Here is a 21080-nt window from a genome sequence, read left to right as displayed (position 1 = left end):
CCTACTTTCAGTTTTCCAGGGTTATGCTCAGAGGGGGACCTGCCGGATCAAGTGAGTTCAATGAGTTTTGTCCATTGGATACACCTATGTGGTCACCATCCAAAACCAGACTTAGGACATTTCCAGTAGGAACAACTTCCCCTTCCAGATGTGCTGGAGAATTTACCCTCCCACTAGAAACAACCAAAAAACAACACAAAACCAGACAAAATGCATGAAACAATGGCTCTGAATGCACCGGATACCAGGCAAAATGGGACAATGATCCCTGAGAGATGGGGGCAAGTGAGGTGAGCCCTAGACTTCCCCCAGCTCACTGACTTGAGGGAGTTTCCAGGCTGTGACAGGAGAAGTGGGACGAGATGGTCCCCGTGGATCCCCTGGGTGAGAGTCTGGGGAGGTCAGGCTGCTAGCAACATGACACAGAGTGTCAGAGAAGAGGGAGCTGCCCAGAGAACCCAGGTGAGCTGAGAGGGTCCGTGGAGTTTCCCGTGGAGGATTGGCCCATGCCTACCTTGGAAGGCGCATGTGAAGAGTCATCTGGGAAGATCAGAGGCTACAGTGCCCCATGGCACTGCTGCTCTCATCAGCCAGACCTCTGGACAGACTTGCCTCTGTGATGGAGAATAATTAGTCCTAGACTGAGTCCTGCTCTGGACCCACTTAACAAATCATAAAATCGAGGGTCAAAAGGATCCCACTGTTCCCAAGTCATGTAACTGCATTCTAGAACAAAGTGCAAGAGGATTTGCAGGAATAAATATCCAGCACTCGGTGAGGTGAAACTCACAATGACTGGCATGCAAACAGAAATTACCAGACATGCAAGGAGGCACGGAAACGCAACCTATGATGAGAGTAACCAATCCCCCCAACCTCCCCAGTGTTGATAGAGATGGTATCACAAATCAGCAGAGGAAGACACTGAAACGGTTATTATAGCTGAATTCTGTACAGTCAAAAGTTAAGCAGAACCATGACGAGGTACCACTATCAGAAAAACAGAAAATAAGTGTTGGTGAGGATGTGGAGAAATTGCAACCCTTGTGCATTGTTGGTGGGAATGTAAAATGGTGCAGCTGCTGTGGAAAATAGTATGAAGTTTTCTCAAAAAATTAAAAGTAGGGACTTCCCTGGTGGTCCAGTGGTTAAGAATCTGCCTTCCAATGCAGGGGACGCGGGTTCGATCCCTGGTCGGGGAGCTAAGATCCCACACGCTGCGGGGCAGCGAAGCCTGCGCGCTACAACTAGAGAAGCCCGTGCGCCCCAGTGAAGAGCCTCCGCATCACAACAGAAGATCCTGAGTGCCACAACTAAGACCCTACGCGGCCCAATAAATAAATATTAAATAACTTTTAAACAATAGAATTACCATATGATCCAGCAATCTCACTCCTAGTTGTATCCCCAAAAGAACCGAAAGCAGGGTTTAGAAGAGATATTTGCACATCGACATTTACTCCAACATCTTTCACAGCAGCCAAGAGGTAGAAGCGACCCGGATGTCCACCGATGGATGAACGGTTAAAGAAAACGTCCTCTCTCCATACAATGGAATACTATTCAGCCTCAAAAAGGAAGGAATCCTGACACATGCTACAACATGGGTGAACCTTGAGGGCATTATGTTGAGTGAAATAAGCCAGACAGAAAAGGACAAATATTGTATGATTCCGTTTACGTGAGGGACCTAGAGGAGTCCAACCCCCAAGAGCAGAAAGGGGAGTTAGTGTTTACCGGTTGTAGAATTTTCTACTTGCCGCGTGAAAAGCTCTGGGGAGGAGGAGGATGCCAGCTGCACAACCACGTGAGTGTACTTAGTGCCCCTGAAACTTACACTTAAAAGTTGTACAGGGACTTCCCAGGCGGTCCAGTGGTTAAGACTCCACGCTTCCACTGCAGGGGGCACAGGTTCCAACCCTAGTCGGGAAGCTAAGATCCCGCAAGCCGTGGGGCATGGCCAAAGGGGGAAAAAATGGTTAAGACAGTAGATTTATTTTATGGGTATTTTACAATTAAAAATAACAATTTAAAAACAAGTAGAGACAAGGAAGGCATTTCACTAAAAAGTTCCCTCAGGCCCCCTCCCACATCCCCTCCCTCCCCCCACCTCTGCCCCACGATCACTTTCTGATTCCTGTCGCCACAGACCAGCTGTGACAGCGCTTGGACTTTGGACCTCGTGGAAATGGAATCAGGCAGCCCGTTCTCGTCCTTATCTGGCTTCTTTAGCTAGCGTGATTTTTTAAAATTGAAAATCACATATTGAATGTTACCATCACAGCTTGTTTAAAATACATGGACGTTTGGACTGCTCTCAGGTGTTCCATTTCAAACTTTGAAAAAGGAGTTTTATACAAGTAAGAGGTAGTTATACTTGAGAAAGCCGATAAACTTAGATAAATTAGTAGAGGGAAAGAAAGAACTGGGACAGAGATCGGACAGCAGGGTAGGTTCGTGGGAGGAGGTGGGTCCCCCCTGGACCAGATGACCATGTCCACACACCCGACAGCTTCTCGTGCCCCAGCAGGGATCAGATTGGAAAACAGATTGGAATCCTGTCCCGGGCATTTTTAGAAAGTGAGACCAGGCCTTGGCATCCTCGGTGTTTCATTTCGATGTTTCTATCCACGGCATATGCTCTGAGTTACCAGGAATGGAGTTTGGATTTTACCAATCTGCCCCCTTCTCTGCCTGCCATGTGTCTGCAGCCCACATTTGAAGGGTTGTTAAGTCAACTTCTAATTGTAGGATAGATTCAGACTTACACAAAACATCAAAGAGAGCACGGAAAGTAGCCATACACCCCACACCCATTTCCGCATCAGTAACAACTTACTTCAGGGTAGTCACAACTGACGACCCAACATTGATACGATATTTATCATTAACTAGAGGTCCGAACCTTATTCAGATTTCCTCAGCTTTTCCCTAAGTCCCTTTCCTGTCCCAGGACCCACACGACGGTTGGTCGCCGTGTCTCCTGGGGCTCCTCTGGGTGGTGACAGTTTCTCATACTTTCCTAGTTTTTGATCATCTTGATGGTTTTAAGGAGGACTGGCCGGGGATTTCATAGAATGTCCCTCTATTGGGATTGGTCTCATGTTTTCCTCAGGACTGGAGTGATGGGTTTGGGGGGAAGACCACAGAGGCGAGGTGCCCTTCTCATCACATCGTATCAGGGGCATTTGCTGTCCACATGACTCATCACCGAGGACGTGGACCTTGACCACCTGGCTGAGGTGTGCTTCCAGGTGTCCTTGGTAAAGCTACTCCCCACAGCTTTCCTGCTGTCCTCTGGAAGGACATCCCCATGCACAGCTGAAGAGAGGGGACAGTGCTCCCCTCCGGGGGGTGTCTGCATGAACCATCTGGAGTTCTTCTGCGTGAGACATTTGTCTACTACCCCCACTTACCGAGCCAATCATCTATTTGTATCATTATGGACTCCTGGCTATTTAGTTTACACCGTGGGTTAGAATCCAATAAGAAATTATTTTGTTGCTTAAATTTCTCCAGCTTTGGCCCATTGGGGGCTTTTGGGGGTTGGCTTTTGTGTCCCTTTGATATACACCCCACCATCGTGGGTTTGTCTATTTCTGGGAAGGGGGTTGAACAGTTCCTTACTTCCTGGCACCACAAGACGCTCCAGGCTCATCATCTGTACTTCCTGCCCCAGCCCTAGAATCAGCTGTTTCTCCAAAGAGCCCTGGATCCTTTCATCGGAGGATGGTGTTAGAAACCAAGATCTGGGCGCTGGGCTGCTCCTTGCCCTCGGGGTGTCATAGCGTCTAAGCCCTCTCACAGTCAGAGCAAGGAAACATATGTGCACATTGGAACCTATGTATACACACATATCCATAAATATCTCTCTATGTAACATCTGTATTTTTTTTTTTTGCAGTACGCGGGCCTCTCACTGTTGTGGCCTCTCCCGCTGTGGAGCAAGGCTCCGGATGCGCAGGCTCAGCGGCCATGGCTCACGGGCCCAGCCGCTCCGCGGCATGTGGGATCTTCCCGGACCGGGGCACGAACCCGTGTCCCCTGCATCGGCAGGCGGACTCCCAACCACTGCGCCACCAGGGAAGCCCCTAACATCTGTATTTATATGAAGCTGATCACGGGTTCATACTGATGCGTCCAACTCGAATCCATCACCACAGGGACCATTCTAGCACCTCCCCTGCTCACCTGCAACGCCCACTCCAACAGTGACACCCTGGTTCCCACCATCCATTTACTTAAATGTGCCATTCCAAGATGCAGGCACAGTGGGTTCACAACTGCTACCCTGTGCTCCTGTGGAAACAATCTCATCACTGCAGCGTTTTGATGTCATCCACGTTATGTGCCTCTGTAGTTCCTTTCCAGTGCAGAGTATGTCCACCACGTGGCTACAGCACAGAGGCTGATTCACTCGCCTGCTGACGGACATCTGACTGGCTTCTGCGTTTTGGCTCTTACAAAGGAGGCTACCTGGAACATCCCTATACAGGTTTTTTGGTGAATGAGGTAGGCAGATTCTAAGACTGCCCCTAATGACTACCCTTCCATTTCGAGCAAGTGGGACCTGTGAATATGGCCAGCTGTTACTCCTGAGATCGAGTTACATTGTCTGGCAACAGGAGACCATGCGGTGAGAAGGACCTAATCACATGATCCTTTCAAAGCAAAGGGTTTGGGGGACTTCCTTGGTGGTCCAGTGGTTAAGACTCCAAGCTCCCAATGCAGGGGGCCCGGGTTTGATCCCTGGTCAGGGAACTAGATCCCATATGCCGCAACTAAGATCCCGCGAGCCACGACTAAGACCCGGCACAGCCAAATAAATAAATACTTAGAAAATAAGAATAAAATAAAATAAAAGCAAGGGTTTTCCCCAGTGGAGGTGGGGAGGGAGTCGGAGAAGAACACTGTGCTATTGCTTTAAAGATGGAGGGGGCATGAGGGTGACCTTTAGGAGTGGAGGGACAGCCAGCAGGAAGTGGGGACCAGATCTTACAACATGAAGAACTGGATTTGTCCCTGAGCCTCCAGACAAGCCCAGTCCGACTGACCTTTGATCTCAGCATCATGAGACCCACGTCACAAGAGTCTTCTGACCTATGGACCCGTGATTTAATCAGTGGGTGTTCTCTTAAGCCACCAAGCTTTTAGGGGTTTGTTACGCAGCCACAGATGACTGATACAGTGATGTGTTTCCATTTCTCTCAGGTAAATCCCTGAGAGTCAAATTGCTGGGGTTTAGGGAAGATGCATATTTAATTTAGTAAGAAACTCCCCAAGAGTTCTCTGAACGGTTATATCGTTTTATATTCCCACTGGCAAAATAAGAGTTTCAGTTGTTAAATGTTCTTAATAACACTTGGTGTCATCAGTCTTTGGATTGTAGCCATTCCAATGGGTGTGTGCTGGTACCTCACTGTGATTTTAACTTGCATTTCCCTGATGTCTGCAGATGCTGGGTACCTCTCCAGGGTTGTTGGTCATTTGTCCATCTTCTTCTGTGAAATGTCTGTCCAAATATGTTGCCTATTTAAAAAATTGAGTTGTCTGTATTTTCATTGTTTGTTTGTTGGTGCTCTTTACATATTCTGAACACAAATCCTCATCAGAGATTGTACTGTGAATTTTTTCTCCAGCTTGTGGATTGCCTATTCATTTTCTTAATGGTGGCTTTTTTAAAAAAAAATTGAAGTAGGACTTCCCTGGTGGTGTAGTGGTTAAGAATCCGCCTGACAATATAGGGGACACAGGTTCGAGCCCCGGTCACGGAAGATCCCACATGCCTCGGAACCACTAAGCCCATGCACCACAACTACTGAAGCCTGCGCACCTAGAGCCCGTGCTCTGCAACAAGAGAAGCGACCACAATGAGAACCCCACACACCACAACAAAGAGTAGCCCCCACTTGCTGCAACTAGAGAAAGCCCGCGCGTTGCAACGAAGACCCAACACAGCCAAAAATAAATGAATAAATTTATTTAAAAAAATTGAAGTATAGTTGATTTACAATGTTGTGTTAGTTTCAGGTGTACAGCAAAGTGATTCAGTTATGGTAATGGTGTCTTTTCACGAGAAGAAAATTTTGATTTTGATGAAAGCCAACTTGGCAGTTTTTTTCTTGTATGGCTGGTGCTTTTGTGACCTGAAAGAAATCTTTGCCTACCCCAAGGTCATGAAGGTTTTGTCTTATGTTTTCTTCCAGAAGGTTCTGGGTTTTTTTTTTTTTTTTTTTTTTTTTTTTTGGCTGTATTGGGTCTTCATTGCTGCATGTGGGCTTTCTCTAGTTGCTGCGAGCAGGGGCTACTCTTCATTTCGGTGCGCGGGATTCTCATTGCGGTGGCTTCTCTTGTTGTGGAGCACGGGCTCTAGGCACACGGGCTTCAGGAGTTGTGGTGTGCGGGCTTCAGGAGTTGTGGCTCATGGGCTCTAGAGCGCAGGCTCAGTAGTTGCGGCACACGGGCTTAGTTGCTCCACAGGATGTGGGGGTCTTCCCTGAGCAGGGCTTGAACCCGTGTTCCCTTCATTGTCAGACGGATTCTTAACCACTGCGCCACCAGGGAAGCCCAGTTCTGGGTTTTACGTTTAGGCCTCTGATCCATTCAGATTTCATTTTTGTGGGGAGAGTGAAATAAATGTTGAGGTTCAATTTTTTTCTCTGTGTATCCAGTTGTTTCAGCACCATCTATTAAAGATTTTTTTCCCTGTTGAATTGATTTGGCATCTTAGTTGAAAATGAATTGACCATATGTTTGGGAGTCTATTCCTGGATTCCCTGTTCTGTTTTCCATTAACCCATTTGTCTATCCTTCTGCCAGTACCACGCTGTCTTAATTACTACAGCTTCATAGTAAATCTTTAGAGTGTAGGCCCTTCAACTTTGTCAACTTTTCCAAAATTCTCTTGGCTATTCTAGATCCTTTGCAATTCAATTTCAAATTAAAATCATCTTTTTCTTTTGGCCTTGCTGCGCAGCATGCAGGATCTTAGTTCCTCTACCAGAGATCGAACCTGAGCCCCCTGCAGTGGAAGCGCGGAGTCCTAATCACTGGACCGCCAGGGAATTCCCTCAAATTAGAATCATCTTGTCAAAACCTTTTAAAAAGCCTCATGGAATTTTGATAGAATTTGCAATGAACTTCTACATTATTTTGGAGAGAATGAGTGCCTTAGAAGTATTGAGTTTTCTAGTCTACAAATACAGTATATCTCTCCCGTTATTTGGGCCTTCCCTAGTTACTCTCAGCAAAGTTTTCCAGTCTTTTTTTTGAAAGTCTTCTGTATTTTTTTTCATTATTTTGATTCCTTAATATTTTATTCATTATTTTGATTATTTGATGTTTTTAATGCTATAGTAAATGTTTAAGAATTTTATTTTCTGGGAATTCCTTGGTGGTCCAGTGGTTAGGACTCTGGCATGGGCTGGATTCAATCCCTAGTCGGGGAACTAAGATCCCGCGAGCCACGCAGCGCGGCCAAAAAAAAAATTTTTTTTCTCCAATGCTTCAGTACTAGCATATAGAAATATAGTTGATTTTTCTAAATTTACCCTTTATCCCTCAACTTGGCTAAATTGACTTATTAGTTCTAGAAGTTACTTTTGAAATTTTAGAAGGATTTTCTACCATAGGATCCTGTTGCCCTTTTAAATCTGTACGTCTTCTATTTCTTGCCTCCCTGCTCTGGCCAGGACCTCCAGGACAAGGTTACATGGAGGCAGCAAGGCTGGACATCCTGGCCTTGTTCCTGCCATCGGGGGCAGCGTTCAGTTTTTCCCCCGTTATGCACGACTTCAGCTATAGGTTTTGGATATAGATGCTCACGTCAAGTTAAGTTCCCTTCCATTCCCACTTTGCTGAGCATCCGTGTCATGAATGTGGTTGAATTTTGTCAAATGCTTCTGCCTCATCCATTTTTTCAAAACATATTGATTTTGGCTGTGCCGGGTCTCAGTTGCGGCATGCATGCAGGATCTAGTTCCCCAGCCAGGGATTGAACCCGGGCCCCCTGCGTTGGGAGTGTGGGGTCTTCCCCACTGCATCACCAGGGACGTCCCCTTGCTTCTTCTATTGAGGTCATCACGTGGATTTTCTTGTTCACTCTGTTAATATGGTGCGTTATGCTGATCGATTTTAGAGCGTTAAACCAGCCTTGCCTTCCTGGGATAAACTCCCCGTGGTCACAGTGTAGTCTCCTCTTACATTTTGTGCAATTGGATTGACTAAGATTTTGTTAAAAGATTTTTGTGTCACTGTTTATGAGGGATATTGGTCTATAATTTTCTTTTGTGATATCTTGTCTGATTCTGGTCTCAAGATAACAGTGGCCTCATAAAATCTTATTTTCTGGAAGAGTCTGTGTAGAATTGACTTTTCTTCCCTGAATGTTTGGTTGCATTTGCCAGGGAAACTGTGTGGGCCAGGAACTTTCTCTGTGGCAAAATTTAAATTATAAATGGAATTTCTTTAATATTCTGAGTACATACTTCTTCTTGTGCCTATTTTGATCATTTGTGTCTTTCAAGGAATTTTTCCATTTCATCTAAATTGTCCAATTTTTAAAAATTAATTAATTTATTTTTGGCTGTGTTGGGTCTTCATTGCTGCATGCAGGCTTTCTCTAGTTGTGGTGAGAAGGGGCTACTTTTTGTTGCGGCCCGCAGGCTTATTGCGGTGGCTTCTCTTGTTGCAGAGCACGGGCTCTAGGCGTGCGGGCTTCAGTAGTTGTGGCACGTGGGCTCAGCAGTTGTGGCACACGGGCTTAGTTATTCTGCGGCAAGTGGGATCTTCCTGGACCAGGGCTCGAACCTGTGTCCCCTGCGTTGGCAGGCGGATTCTTAACCACTGCGCCACCAGGGAAGCCCTAAATTGTCCAATTTTTGGTCATCAATTGATAATACTGAAATATTATTCTTGTAATGTCTTTAGGGTGTGAAGTGATACCTTCTCTTTCACTCCTCGTATTGGCCGTTTGTCTCTTCCTTTGATTTTTCTTGATCAGACCAACTGGAAATTTATCCATTTTATTGATCTTTTCAAATAGCCAGCTCTGGGTTTCACTGATGTCCTCCATTGTTTGTACATTTTCTATTTCATCTATATCTACTCTTATCTTTATTATTTCTTCTACTTCTTTGGGGTTTAATTTCCTCTTCCGCAGTCCTTGGCAGGGTCTGGCAGCTCTGCTTGGCTGCCCGGGCAGTCTGGGCCCCCGGGAAGGGCAGGGCTGTGCTGGGACATGCGTCCTAACTTTGGACCCGGCTCTCTAGGGAGAACGGTCCTGGAGCCCCTTCCTCCTGCACTAGGGACGGGGTGGGTGACTGTTACGTCTGGAACCCAGGCCTCCAAGTACCAGACTCAGACTGTCCCTGGAGACTTGCGGGGCGGAGCAAGGGGTCCATGGCTCACCAGGTTCTGCCCTCACCCAGGCCTCAGGGTCCCCCTACAACACGGGCTGAGGGACCAGCATTCCTGCCAGGGCCTCAGAGACGGGGTGGTTGAATGGGCTCCATGCAGGGCGTCCTGCTGCCACAGGGGGGCAGTGCGGCCCCAGGAACGCCCACTGTGAGAGAGAGAGAGAGAGAATGAGGATGTGTGTGTGTGCCCGCGCAACCCTCCTCAAGCCACCAAGGTCTCACAGGACTTCTCTGACTCTCCCCATCTGAGCCCCCTCCGCACCTGAGCCACTCCCCATCTGAGTTCCCACCTGGGCCTCTGTGGTTGAGCCGGTGGAACACCGCAAGCGTCCACTTGGCCCAGCAGGTGGCGCCAGGAGCTTGGGGAACTGACCCGGGCGGGCAGGTGGCGGGCGGTGGGGGGGGGCGGGGTGCGGGGCGGGGGCTCGCGGGGCTGCGGCTGAGCCCCAGGCGCTGGACTGGAGTGCGGGGGCACCGCCAGGCCTCACCGAGCTCAGTTTTCACCTCATTTATTAATCACCGCTGGGGCTGGGGGAGGCTGGGAGGGGCGGGGCCTGGGGGTGGGGATGCTGGGCGGTGAGCTGCGGTGGTCCCGCAGGTGGGGGCAGAGCACCAGGCCTTCCCGAGGTCTCGCAGAGGGAAGCGGTGGAATCCCGCCCAACGGGGGATGGGGTGGGGGGTGGCAGGAGGCGTGGGGGAGGGAACTGGGAGGAGTGTGGGGCCTCGGGCTCAGGAGAGGCAGCGCACAGCAGGCGGGGCCCCACTCTGCCGGCCCCTGTTGGGGAGCAGGACGGGCCTGGGGCTTCGGCACTGGGGAGGTGACCATTCCCCCACTACCTCCTGGTATGGAGCTGGGCAGGATCCTCTCAGGCCTCTGGTCTCTCCCAGCAAACCCCCAGTCCTCTCCCGCCCTCTGGGGACTGAGCTGTGACGCCCCGTGCGTACCGCCACCCATGGGCAGCTGCCCAGCTGGGGCAGCGGAGGCATCGGTCCCAGGGCTGTGGGGACGGAGTTGGGGGAGGTGGGGTGGGGGGCTGGGGGGACCCCTGATTAGGGAGGGGCCCGGCAGGCTAAGAGGCATTTCTGTGGTGCCAAGGTGGCTGGGTGGGGTGTGCCAGGCCCCCCGTTCCCCCCAGGCCCCCCCCAGCCCAAACAAATCAGAGCAGCAGCATATGGTCAGCAGGGCCTTTGTTTGGCGAGAGAGGGCTGGGGTGCTGTGGAGGCCCCGTCCCAGCGCCTGGCCCATCCCAGCGCCTGGCCTGTCCCAGCGCCTGGCCCATCCCAGCGCCTGGCCTGTCCCAGCGCCTGGCCCATCCCAGCACCTGGCCCGTCCCAGCGCCTGGCCCGTCCCAGGGCCTGTCCCATCCCAGCGCCTGGCCCATCCCAGCGCCTGGCCCATCCCAGTGCCTGTCCCATCCTAGGGCCTGGCCCATCCCAAGGCCTGTCCCATCCCAGGGCCTGGCCCATCCCAGCGCCTGGCCCATCCCAGGGCCTGTCCCATCCCAGCGCCTGGCCCATCCCAGGGCCTGGCCCATCCCAGCGCCTGTCCCATCCCAGTGCCTGTCCCATCCTAGGGCCTGGCCCATCCCAGGGCCTGTCCCATCCCAGCGCCTGGCCCGTCCCAGGGCCTGTCCCATCCCAGGGCCTGTCCCATCCCAGCGCCTGGCCCATCCCAGCGCCTGGCCCATCCCAGGGCCTGTCCCATCCCGGCGCCTGTCCCATCCCGGCGCCTGTCCCATCCCAGGGCCTGTCCCATCCCAGCGCCTGTCCCATCCCAGGGCCTGTCCCATCCCAGCGCCTGTCCCATCCCTGGTGCAGAGCCACAGGTCCAGGTGCTCCTGGGGAGCCTGAGCTGCAGGGCAGGACGCTGGTCAGGACAGTGCCAGGGGAGGACCCTGGTCTCTATCCCTGACACAGATGACGGGGGGGCGGGTGGCTCTTCTGAGTGATGGGGGAGGCAGCTGAGGGGCTCTGCTCCTGGTTCCCCCTCCCCGTCCCCGCCTGTGCCCCTCTCCCCTCTCCAGTGCAAAGCTAAGGGGGGGGGGGCCCCAGTTTTCTCACCTGTGGGATGGTGAGAAGGCTGTGCAGGGCCTTGCTCCTCCTGGCAGGTATTCAGGTCGGGGGCTCTCTTGGGGTTCACAGGACAGAGGGCTGCAGCCTTCAGGTCTGAGCAGTCCTGCCTCGGGGTCCTTGAGGGGCTGCTGGGTGCCTGGGCCCCCCTGAGCCCAGCGGAGGGAGGAGGGGACTCGAGAGCAGCAGGTGTGGCTGCCCTGATCGACGGTAGTTTAGCCACCAGTGGAGGGACGGAGGGAGGGCAGGTGGGGACCACAAGGGCTGCTGGTCCCCAGGCAGGTGGTCCCAGGAGGGAAGTGGGGCAGACAGTGGGCAGAGCTCTGTAGCTGGGAGGCCGCAGTGCAGGGGGTCAGAGGGAGCTGCCCCAGCCCCACCCCACCCTATTTCCCTCCTGGAGCGCTGGGTGAAGACCCCCCAACCTGTAGAATGCCCCCTTTCCCCCAGGCCTTCCGTTGGCCTTCAGGAACCTCCCTGGAGACCATTTAGCCCAACCCTTCATTGTGCACGTGGGGAAACGAGGCCCAGGGCCAACCAGCCTCCTGATCGCTCCCTGCTGGGACCTCTTCAGGCTGGGATCGCTCCCTGCTGGGACTCCCCCAGACACCTGCAGCAGCGTCTCCCCCACATTCCGGGCTGCAGCTCCAGCCCCTCCCCCCGCACCTTACCCCCCCACCCCCACTCCTGCGTAAACCTCCTGTGGTTCCTCTAGGTGCTCGGGACAAGCCCTAGCCCCAAGGAGCTGGGTGCCCACCAGAGGCCCCGCCCACCCGCCTCCACGAGGCCCTGCCTCCGCGCTTGGAGGCTGCTGGAACCCTGGCTCCATCAACCTTCAGGAGCCCCAGGCTCTTCCTGCCTCTTCCCCCGCCCCTCCTCTCTGTCTGGCTCCTCCTGTGTCCTATTCCGGGCTCTGGTGTCACTTTTTCTGAGTGGCATCCTGGACCCCAAGCCCAGGTTAGGCCCCTCCTCTGGGCTCCTGAATCCCCAGAGACCAACTCCCCTTTCAGGCCCAGAGACCAGGAACGAGGAGACTTCCAGAGGCTCAGGGAAGTATTTTAATGTCTTTTAAAATCAGGAGAAAAAACTGAATTTTTAAGAACAAGAAAATGCTTTCATATATAATATTAATGTATTTGTCTTTAGACCAACATATCTGTAAGATCTAATTTTCACTCTTTTTGTTTTTTACGGAGGAAAGGACTTGGGAAGGCAAAGGGCCTGGGCTCACCCAGGTCACACGGCAACCTGGTCCTGGAGCCGCCTGATCCTGGGCCGGCCATGCTGGCACCCTTGCCTGGGACCAGCCTGCCTGCCTAGACCCGGGCTCCCCTGGGCTGGACGCGGTGACAGCACCGTCCGGGTGCCGCTGTCCCACCGAGGCCCTCGAGGAGGCCACGGCTACCAGCTACCTCCTTGCCTCTTCCTCCTGGCCCGTCCCCCTAAAGCCCGTGGGGGCCCCCAAGCGCAGCAGGTGGGTTCCCATCCTCAGGGGGCGGGCCTGCTGGTACCAGGCGGGCTTTGAAGCAACCAGAGGTCCCGTAAAATGGGTGATGGGGATGGTTAACCCCCAATAAACCCAGAAAGGAAAAGGGCCCTCACTGGAAGCAGCCGGGGAGTGGCTGAGGGTGTTGGAGAGGCCCCTGCTGGCCTGGTACCTGGGTGGGAGGGCACGCCCAAGCCCGCCTCCCCCGGGGCCTGGTCAGCCTGTGGGGCGAGGGGGGCGATGGCCCTACTGGGCCCAGTGGGAGGCGGGCGGTGGTGTGTGTGGGGGGCTCAGCAACTCATCCATCTCCCCGCAACTCTATGGTGTGGGACTCACGAGCGCCCCGTTTAATAGCTGGAAACTGGGGCTCCCCAAGCCACACAGTGCCCAAGCGCACGGAGCCTTCGTGTGCCCTAACCAGCAAGCCACACTGCCTCCTTCGGGCAGGGTCTGGGCACCCTGCCGTGGGCCCTGACTTGGGGCTGGGCCCGGCCTCCTGTCCGCAGCCCCAGCACAGCCCCTGGACACTCCAAGCGGACTTTCCCACGTCCCAGGTGTGGGCTGGGACAGCATGGGGGCAAGCAAGCCCCGCGGGGGGGTGCGCAGCTGTTTCTCGAGCTTTCCTATGAGAAAGGGCTTCTCCGGCCACGCCCTCGTGCACCGCTATCGGAAGCCAAACTCAGAGCTGGGGAATGTCAACACCGCAGGCACCCCACCTGGCATCTGGTGCCCGCGGGAGACCCCTCCGAGCTGAGAGGCTCGGAGAAGTGGGCAAATATTGTCAGCCCCTCCCACCCCGCTGTGACCTCCAGCCATGTGTGAGCTCTCGATGGGCAAACAGGCGGCGATAAGGCCCAGAGATTAGAGCTCCGAATAAACACAGCTTCTTCCCCCCAAGCTCGGGGTGCCCAGCCTCAGCTCCTGGGAGGCTCAGGGAGCCCGAGTTGGTGGCTGCAGGGGCCCAACAGCCCAGACTGGCCCCCCTCCCACCTGGGGGCCCAGATCCGGCTCCGACACCCCAGCTCGGTGGTCCCCTGCGTCTCCCCCGACGTCTCCCCCCGCCCCCGTGAAGCTGCCCCATCCACTCAAGGCAGCCCCCGCCCCATAGGCTGGTGGTGTTGGGATCAGGCTGAGGTCTGCCTCCAGCACGGCTGACTGGGCTTCGGGTCAGACTGCCTCGGGTCGTGCTGTGTACGTTTGTGTATCACTGAGCCTGTCCGGCCCGGTTCCTCGTCCACGAAGCAGGGCGGGCGCGCTCCGCCTTTCAGGGCTGGCTGGAAGACGAGGTGGTGGAGGTGGCACGCTGGCTCACACGCTGGAGGTGGCATGGGTCCCACCAGGCTGAGCAGGCCTCCTGCCTCCACACCAGCCAGCCTTGGCCCCCTCGGCGCCCCCAGGCCTGCACTCTGGTCTCCCTCCTGCATCCGCTCCAGCTGGTCTGCGGACCTTTGAAAGTGCAGGGCCAGGAAGGGACACAGCATCCAACAGCGTGGACTGTCACCTTCCCGATCCCGGGGGCTGGCCCCTGCTGATGGGCAGCCCAGGATGGTCTCGGCCTGGGGGCTGAAGAAGCAAAGAGCCAGAGGTGGACAAAGCCGGAGTTGGACGTCAGCAGAGATGAGGCTGGTCTGTGCCTGGATCGGGGCCGGTCTGGTTGGGGTCAGGGGCTGGTCCAAGGCTGGGGTGTGTGCTCAGTTCACGCCTGTGTCAGGGCTCAGTCTGGGGCTGGGGTGAGACGTCAACCTGTAGCTGGGATCGGAAAGCAGCCCGTGGCTACAGTCAGGGGCATCTGCACCCGGGACCAGGGCTCAGCCAGGGCTGGGGCTGGAGCCCCATCTTCACGGCCTGCGTCCGCCCCCAGCAGCTCATCTGCTCCGCAGCAGCTGAACTTTGCTTCCTCTTTGGATCAGACCCGCCTTGGCCGGCGCCCAGCCGCTGATTCCTGGGGGAGAGGCCCTGTTCCCGCCAGTCACATTCCCACGCCTGCCTGGGGGGTTGCCAGGGTGTCGAGGGGCTGCCTCCCAGGGGGCCTGCCTCTCCGTCTCCCCAGCCTCCGACGGCAGCTGGTGACTCCTGCGGAAGGAGCTCTTAAGCTATGGGGCCCTTTCCCCAGAGCCCCGCGCCCCAGGCCCTCCTTCCTGCCCAGAGAACGGCCTGCACATCACGGCCAGGAAGGCCCGGGGCCTCTGGGGGCCCAGCTTGGCCCACGAGCCCAGCCGTGGGCTTGCACCTCCCTGGGCCTCAGTTTCTCCACGTGACAACAGAACTGAGGAGGGTCTGTCCAGGGCGCCACTCCGGCCCGTCCCATGTCCCACTCTACCCCCGCCCCCCATTTCGCTGAGGCAAATGGGACAGGCCAGGTACTCATGCCACCCTCCTGGGCACCACCCTCGGCCTGGGTCCCCACTGGCCCTACAGGGGTGGTGCCCAGAGAGGATCCGGTTTTGTCTTTACAGCCAGAGGCCCACACCAGGACCTGGTGGGTTGAGGGGAACCACAGGCCGGCCTGACCTCAAATGAAATGCATTTGCTCAGGGGCCAGTCTGTCACCGGGGGGTTAGCCCTGAAGGGACTGGCTGGAGGCGGGGGCCCTGCTGGAGGGGGGCCTCCCCCCAGCTCTCAGCTGAAGAGTGAGCCTCACCAGGTCTGGCCGGAGAGATCCAAGGTCTTGTCCCGGGACTGAGTGAGGCTTGGGGGCCATCAGGCCTCTGTCCCCGCAGCACGTCAGCCTCGGGGGCCCTTAGGAATTCCTGGCCCTGTGTCCCAAAGTCGCAGCCGTGACGCTGCCGGGCCCAGGACTCCCGAAGTGTGGATTTCCTGTCGGAGCCTCCCAGCAGCCCTGAGGTAGCTGCCCTGTCATCCCACTCTCCAGAGGGGAAAACTGAGGTCAGCACTGCTGACCACACCGCAGACTCCGACAGCGTGCGGGGCGTGTGGGTGCACATGGGTGTCCCGACGAAACTTTACGATCCTCCATTTCCTCAGTTTCCAACTGAGGACCAGAGGGGGGCAGGGCCTTGGCCCAAGCCCCTGGGTCCACCTCTAGGAAGGATGGGAACCCGTCTCCCCAAGCCCACCCATGCTCTGTCCTCCCCAGCGGGGGTAGGTGCCAAGGTAGGCGGACGGACTGGGACACGGGCCAGATGTGGGCCGGGCCCCCTGCAGCTGCTCAGCCGGTGTCGCAACCCGGCTCCACCACTCCAGGCCGTGTCTTGACTTGCGGTGGCCCCTGCCCCCAGGCCCAGAGGAAAAGCCTCGCCCACCTTCCCGGGATGGGGTGACAAGTCCCAGCACGCAGGGTTCGCCATGCCAGCTCCGAGCGTGAGAAAACGCTGGGCCGAGGAGGAAGGTGTGGCAGGCAGCGGGGTGTGGGTGTCAGCTGGTGTCCACCCTTCTGCTGCCCGAGAGGAGGCCAGGCCACCTCCGGCCCCTTCCCTGGCCCTTCCCGGGACTGGCCTGGAGACCACGCCCACCGCTGGCCCCTCCAGGGCTGACCCCTGGCAGCCGCTCCCTCCTACCCCATCGGTTGTCTCTAGCAGGAGCCTCAGCTGGGCAGCTTGGCCATGTGGCCAGTGGGGGTCTGCGGAGAGGAGAGCTGCTGGGACACTTGCCTCAGGCTCACCGAAGCCCGAGCCGCGCCGGCCCTTGGGGACAGGCCTGAGAGATGCCCAGAGGCCCTTCGAGAGACTATTGATCCCCGGCACAGGGGAGGACAGAGAGTCACCAGGCTCCCAGCAGTCCCTTGGGGCCCCGGCTCATGGAGGTCTGGTTTCTGGGTCTCTAGTTTGCCGGAGAGAAGGAGGGAGGAAGGAAGCGGGGGCCCAGAGCCAGGAGGGTGTGACCTGTGGGTGGGCACCTCCCTGACCCTGACTCCCAAGGGGGCATGAGCCAGCGGCGGAGCAGGAGTGCCATCCTCTGAGCCGCCAGCTGCAGTGGGCCCTGCCCGGGCATGTGCCGCCTCTCAGCACCTTGAGCTGCCTGGTGGGAATGGCGGGGGGAGACCCAAATGCCCAGCGGGGTCGGCGAGCGTGGGACCCCCTAACAGGCCTCCTGAGCGTCCTGGGTTTCCAATGTCCCGAGGGTCCAGTCGGGCCCCACAAAGGCCCCTCAGGGCTCCCTCAAGGCAGTAGGGAGATGCGGGCTCTTCCCATCTTCCCAGGACCTCTGGGGGGTGGTGGCCCTTGAACGTCAGCACGACTTTCAAAGGGGGCTGAGCTGCCGCGGGAGCAGAGACGCACCTGAGGGATGGGGCACGGCTGCACCAGCGGCTGGGGGTGCTACCCGGGCGGGGGCACGTGGAGGGGCTTGGGCTCCTGTACAGAGGGAGAGGTAAGGCCCGGAAAACCTGGGCTTTGTGTGAGGCAGGGAGGTGGGGGTTCAGGGCTGTGGGGCAGCTGGGGGCTGCAAGGGTCCTGGGGGCTGGCAGAGGGACACGGTGCCGTCAGTTTGCTGGCCCTGGCCCTGAGCCCCTGACCAGAGGCTCCCCTGCGCCCACCTGCTCCCTCCACCGCCAGCTTATTCTCTGCCCCAGTCCTGGGTGCCTTACCAGCAAAGCCTATCTCCCACAGCCCCAGGCCCCTCCCGCCCCCCTGCCTTCTACAGACCTCGGTGGGATTCCAAAGTGGTTTGATTCCGGCCCTGGCAGAGCCCACAGACCAACGGGCCGGGATGGTGGACAGAAAGGTGTCCCAGGGACCAGGAAGTGGCAGCATGGTGTGACCAGGGTGCCGATGGGGAGGGCAGAGGCAGCAGGAACACAGAGCTCACAGGGAAAGTGAGACCCAAGCTGAGAGCCATGGCGGGGGCGGGGGGCAGAGGAGTCAAGCTTCATCCCTTGGGGTGGGGGGGCATGAGAGGGTGCGTTGCTCCAGGTTTAAGCCAGCACTTGAGGAGGGGCTCCACTTCGAGCTTTGGGAAGATGCCTCGTGTAGCAGGACCACTGCCCTGACGACTCACTGTCCCTTGAGCAGTGCCCAACCTGCACACACGTGCAGGGCGGCCCTGCCCGCTTCAGAGCAGAGAGCAGCCAGAGGGGCCTGGGCCTGGTGCAGAGAGGAGATTGCCTGCCTTCAGGAGGCTTCTGGCCGCAGGGCCAGCCCCCTCCTCCGCTGAGCCCACCTGTGAGGACCCTGCTCTGACAGGGACGAGGCCCGTGGCTTGTTTATTCCCCGTCACCACTGCTCCTTCACCATCTGCTGCAGAGGAAGGAAGGCCCCACCTGCGGTGGCCTGTGCTGGGAACAGGAAGCCAAGGGTATCAGGCCACCTGCCCACCTGCCCTCGGCCTGCCCACCCCCCCAGCGCCCAAGAGGAGCAGGGGGGGAGGAAGGCTGGGCCTGAGGCTGGACGGGTCCTGGGGTGTCCAGCTAGAATCTAGGGGCCCCCAGTGCCCACTCACCCACCCAGACCTGCTGCTTCCTCCCAGCTCTGATCACGCCAGTCCTGAGGAAGCTTCCTAAGGCTTGGACATGCCTGAGCGGGACCCACCATCTCCCCGTGGCACCCAGGGTCCCCTTCCCACAGACCTCACGGAACCCCTCCTCCCAGGAGACAAGAGTGGGGCCGGCACTGGAGAGGCAGGACCCGAACAGCCGCCCGGCCCCGGGGCAGCCCTGGGCTCCTGGCAGAGTCAGGACAGCTCGGCCCTCTCACCTGGGGAGCAGCGTGGCACCCATTCTCCTGCAGGAGGCGCCCCGGGCATCTGACGAGGGTCTTGGGCAGGCGTCCCATTCCCGGATGGGGAAACTGAGGTGCAGGGACTGGGTGGACTTGCCCAGCTGCCAGAGGGTCAGGGGCTGGTTTCTTCCACAGCCCTGGCCGGCTGGTGGGACAGAGGCTTTTGCTGGACGGCTCCGTGCAGAGGGTCCCGTCTCGGAGCCCCCTTACGTGGGAGGCAGGGCCAGGGCAGTGCCCATGGCTGCCCTCCTGAGAACCTGCAGGCACGAGCCATGGGTCTCCACGGGGTCTGGGACCGGCGGCCCCGCCACGGAGAAGAGCTTAGTGGGACGGGCGGCAGGGGCACGTCAGGGCCTGAGCCCGAGATCGGGTTTCTGCGCAGCCCTCACGCAGTGTTGCAAGAGCTGGAAGGAAGGCTGGCCGCGGGCGCTGGGTGGGCCTGGGGTGGGGGCCCTGGAAGGCCCTTCACGTGGGAAGAGGGGCTTTCTGGGATCCCATTCTCCCAGGAACCCCTCTGCCCTCACGGGGCCCCGGGTGGGCGTGAACAGGTGTCTCCTTCCGCCCCCCGCCCCAGGCCACAAGTCATGCGCTGGGCCTGGCACAGGGGAGCCCCTGCCTGGGGCACGGGCTCGGGCCGGCAGGTCCCTGGCAGGGCCGTGCAGCCCTGGGAGCCCTGTGCAGGGGCGCGCCCGTGGCGGCAAGCACATCCCCGCCGTCCTTCAGCTCCCTCCGGAGTGGAGAGCAGGCAGCCAGGCCTGCAGACCGTGCGGCCTGCGTGGCAGAGGCCATCTGTGGGCAGGAGGCCGGAGCCCAAGCCCCAGTCTAGGCTCTGCTCAGACACACGTGGGTGTCAGGCAGTCCACGCTCTAAGTTTCCTCTCCAGCGGGACCCCCAGACTCACCCCGACAGCGCCCGCTGGGCTGAGCCTGTCCACCAAGTCCAGGGCCACCTCCCCGCTCCCTTCTCCGTGGCCACTGGGAGCCGGCCCTGCGGTGTGTTCCCAGCATCTATCTCCTCTCTGGGCAACTATCTCAGGCCGGGCGGGGCAGCTCCAGATACTGGGTGCGGGGGCGGGCTGGGAACGCCTCAGGCACCCCCGCCCCGTGCCCAGCCTGGGCCTGCTGAGGTCAGGGCTCAGTGGCCCCTGATAACCAGCCTGGCTGGGGGCTCTGGGCTCTGTATCCAGTGCCCCGCCAGGGGAGCCGAGATAACCAGGGTCCGACCAGCCCCTCCCAACCCCAGATCCGAGCTGGCCTGGGCCTGGGTGTCCTGGGGGGTGGGCTGCCGCCAGGAGCTGTGGGGAGAGCCGTCCTGTTATCCCCACATCGCCACCCCTGTGCCCCCCGCAGCCCGGCCTTCCCTGGCAGACCTGTGCCGAGGCAGGCCGATTCCTCACCTGGGCCCAACTCCTGTTGCCCTGGCCTTTGCCCATGGCCCCCTTGGCCTGCAGTGGTCTCTGCGGCTCCTCCCATGCACGGTCCACCCAGAGACACGCCTGACGCCCTCCCAGCCCTCCTCTCCCAACGCAGCCCCTAGGGCAGTCCCAGGCCGGTGAGCGGAGCCCTTTGTGACCCCCGTGTACAGAGGGGGGAAGGGTTTTGCTGCAGGGTGCACTTGGAAGAGGTGCTGACCAGGACTCCAGCCCAGGGCGCTCAGAGACCAGAGCCAGGCTCCGACTGAGGGCCAGGCTTCCTGCTCTATCCTGGGGGATCGAGGGCCCAAAGGGCAACATGATAGGGGCTGGGCTTGGACAGGCACCCTTGGAGGGAGGACAGTGGCCACTTGTGCGTGGGTGGGGAGGGTGGCCTAGCCCCTGGGAGACCCCAGGGAGGAGGCACTGGAGCTGGGTGGGGGATGGTGAGCGTGGGCCTCAGTGTTCGGAAGGGTAGTGGCGGCTGGGGTCCCATTGGCCAGCTCAGGTGGGGGTGACGTGTGGCCGTGGCTCGCCCAGGCCACCTGGGCTAGAGGGCCGCCTCCTGGGTGACCCCTCGGCCTGCCCGTTGCGTGCGGCCGCAGGCAGCCGCTTTCCGGACCCCAGGTTCATTGCACAAGCTCACGAGGTCGTCGGCACCACGGACCGGGTTGCACCACTAGGTTCCCAGCCTGGCTTCCTCTTTGCTCTGCTGACGGCCTCCCAGAGGGTCAGCAGCTCTCCCGGCCGGGAGGGTGTGGACCTCCGAGCCCTTGGCAGGTCCCAGAAGCTGCTTCCTGGGCTCCTGAGATGGGAGTGTGTTGGGGGGGGGGGCGTGCAGAGCATGGACCGGCCTCGGTCTGCCCAGGGCTCAGCCTCCAGGTCGCCAGGGCTTACCAGTGAACCCTGGAACACGACAACTCTTGGGCCCATTGTGCAAACGGGAAATAGAGGCACACAGAGGGAGCAGAAGCCCTAATACCTTCTTGTCCGTGAGCTCATCTGCTCTTTTCTGAGAAAAACAA

At 57.9% G+C, this 21080-nt stretch overlaps 1 long non-coding RNA gene across 3 annotated transcripts; it reads right to left on the bottom strand.

The window, feature by feature from the left end:
* Positions 1–12532: 12532 nt before the first annotated feature.
* LOC307189426 lies at positions 12533–19690 on the bottom strand. 3 transcript variants are annotated; one of them, XR_013829187.1, is made up of 5 exons: positions 19546–19690; positions 18621–18901; positions 17208–18202; positions 15611–16549; positions 12533–15042 (listed from the first exon to the last, which is right to left on the bottom strand). It is a non-coding gene; the product is annotated as an uncharacterized lncRNA (long non-coding RNA). The 3 variants fall into 3 exon arrangements; XR_013829185.1 differs by having other exon boundaries at positions 15611–18202; XR_013829186.1 differs by having other exon boundaries at positions 12533–14718; positions 15611–18202.
* Between the last annotated feature and the right edge of the window lie 1390 nt (positions 19691–21080).

The sequence above is a fragment of the Stenella coeruleoalba genome (genome assembly GCF_951394435.1).
Source record: "Stenella coeruleoalba genome assembly, chromosome: 7".
Lineage (NCBI taxonomy): Eukaryota > Metazoa > Chordata > Mammalia > Artiodactyla > Delphinidae > Stenella > Stenella coeruleoalba.
Note: the sequence above shows the minus strand (reverse complement) of the source record. Positions and strands in the feature narration are given on the sequence as shown.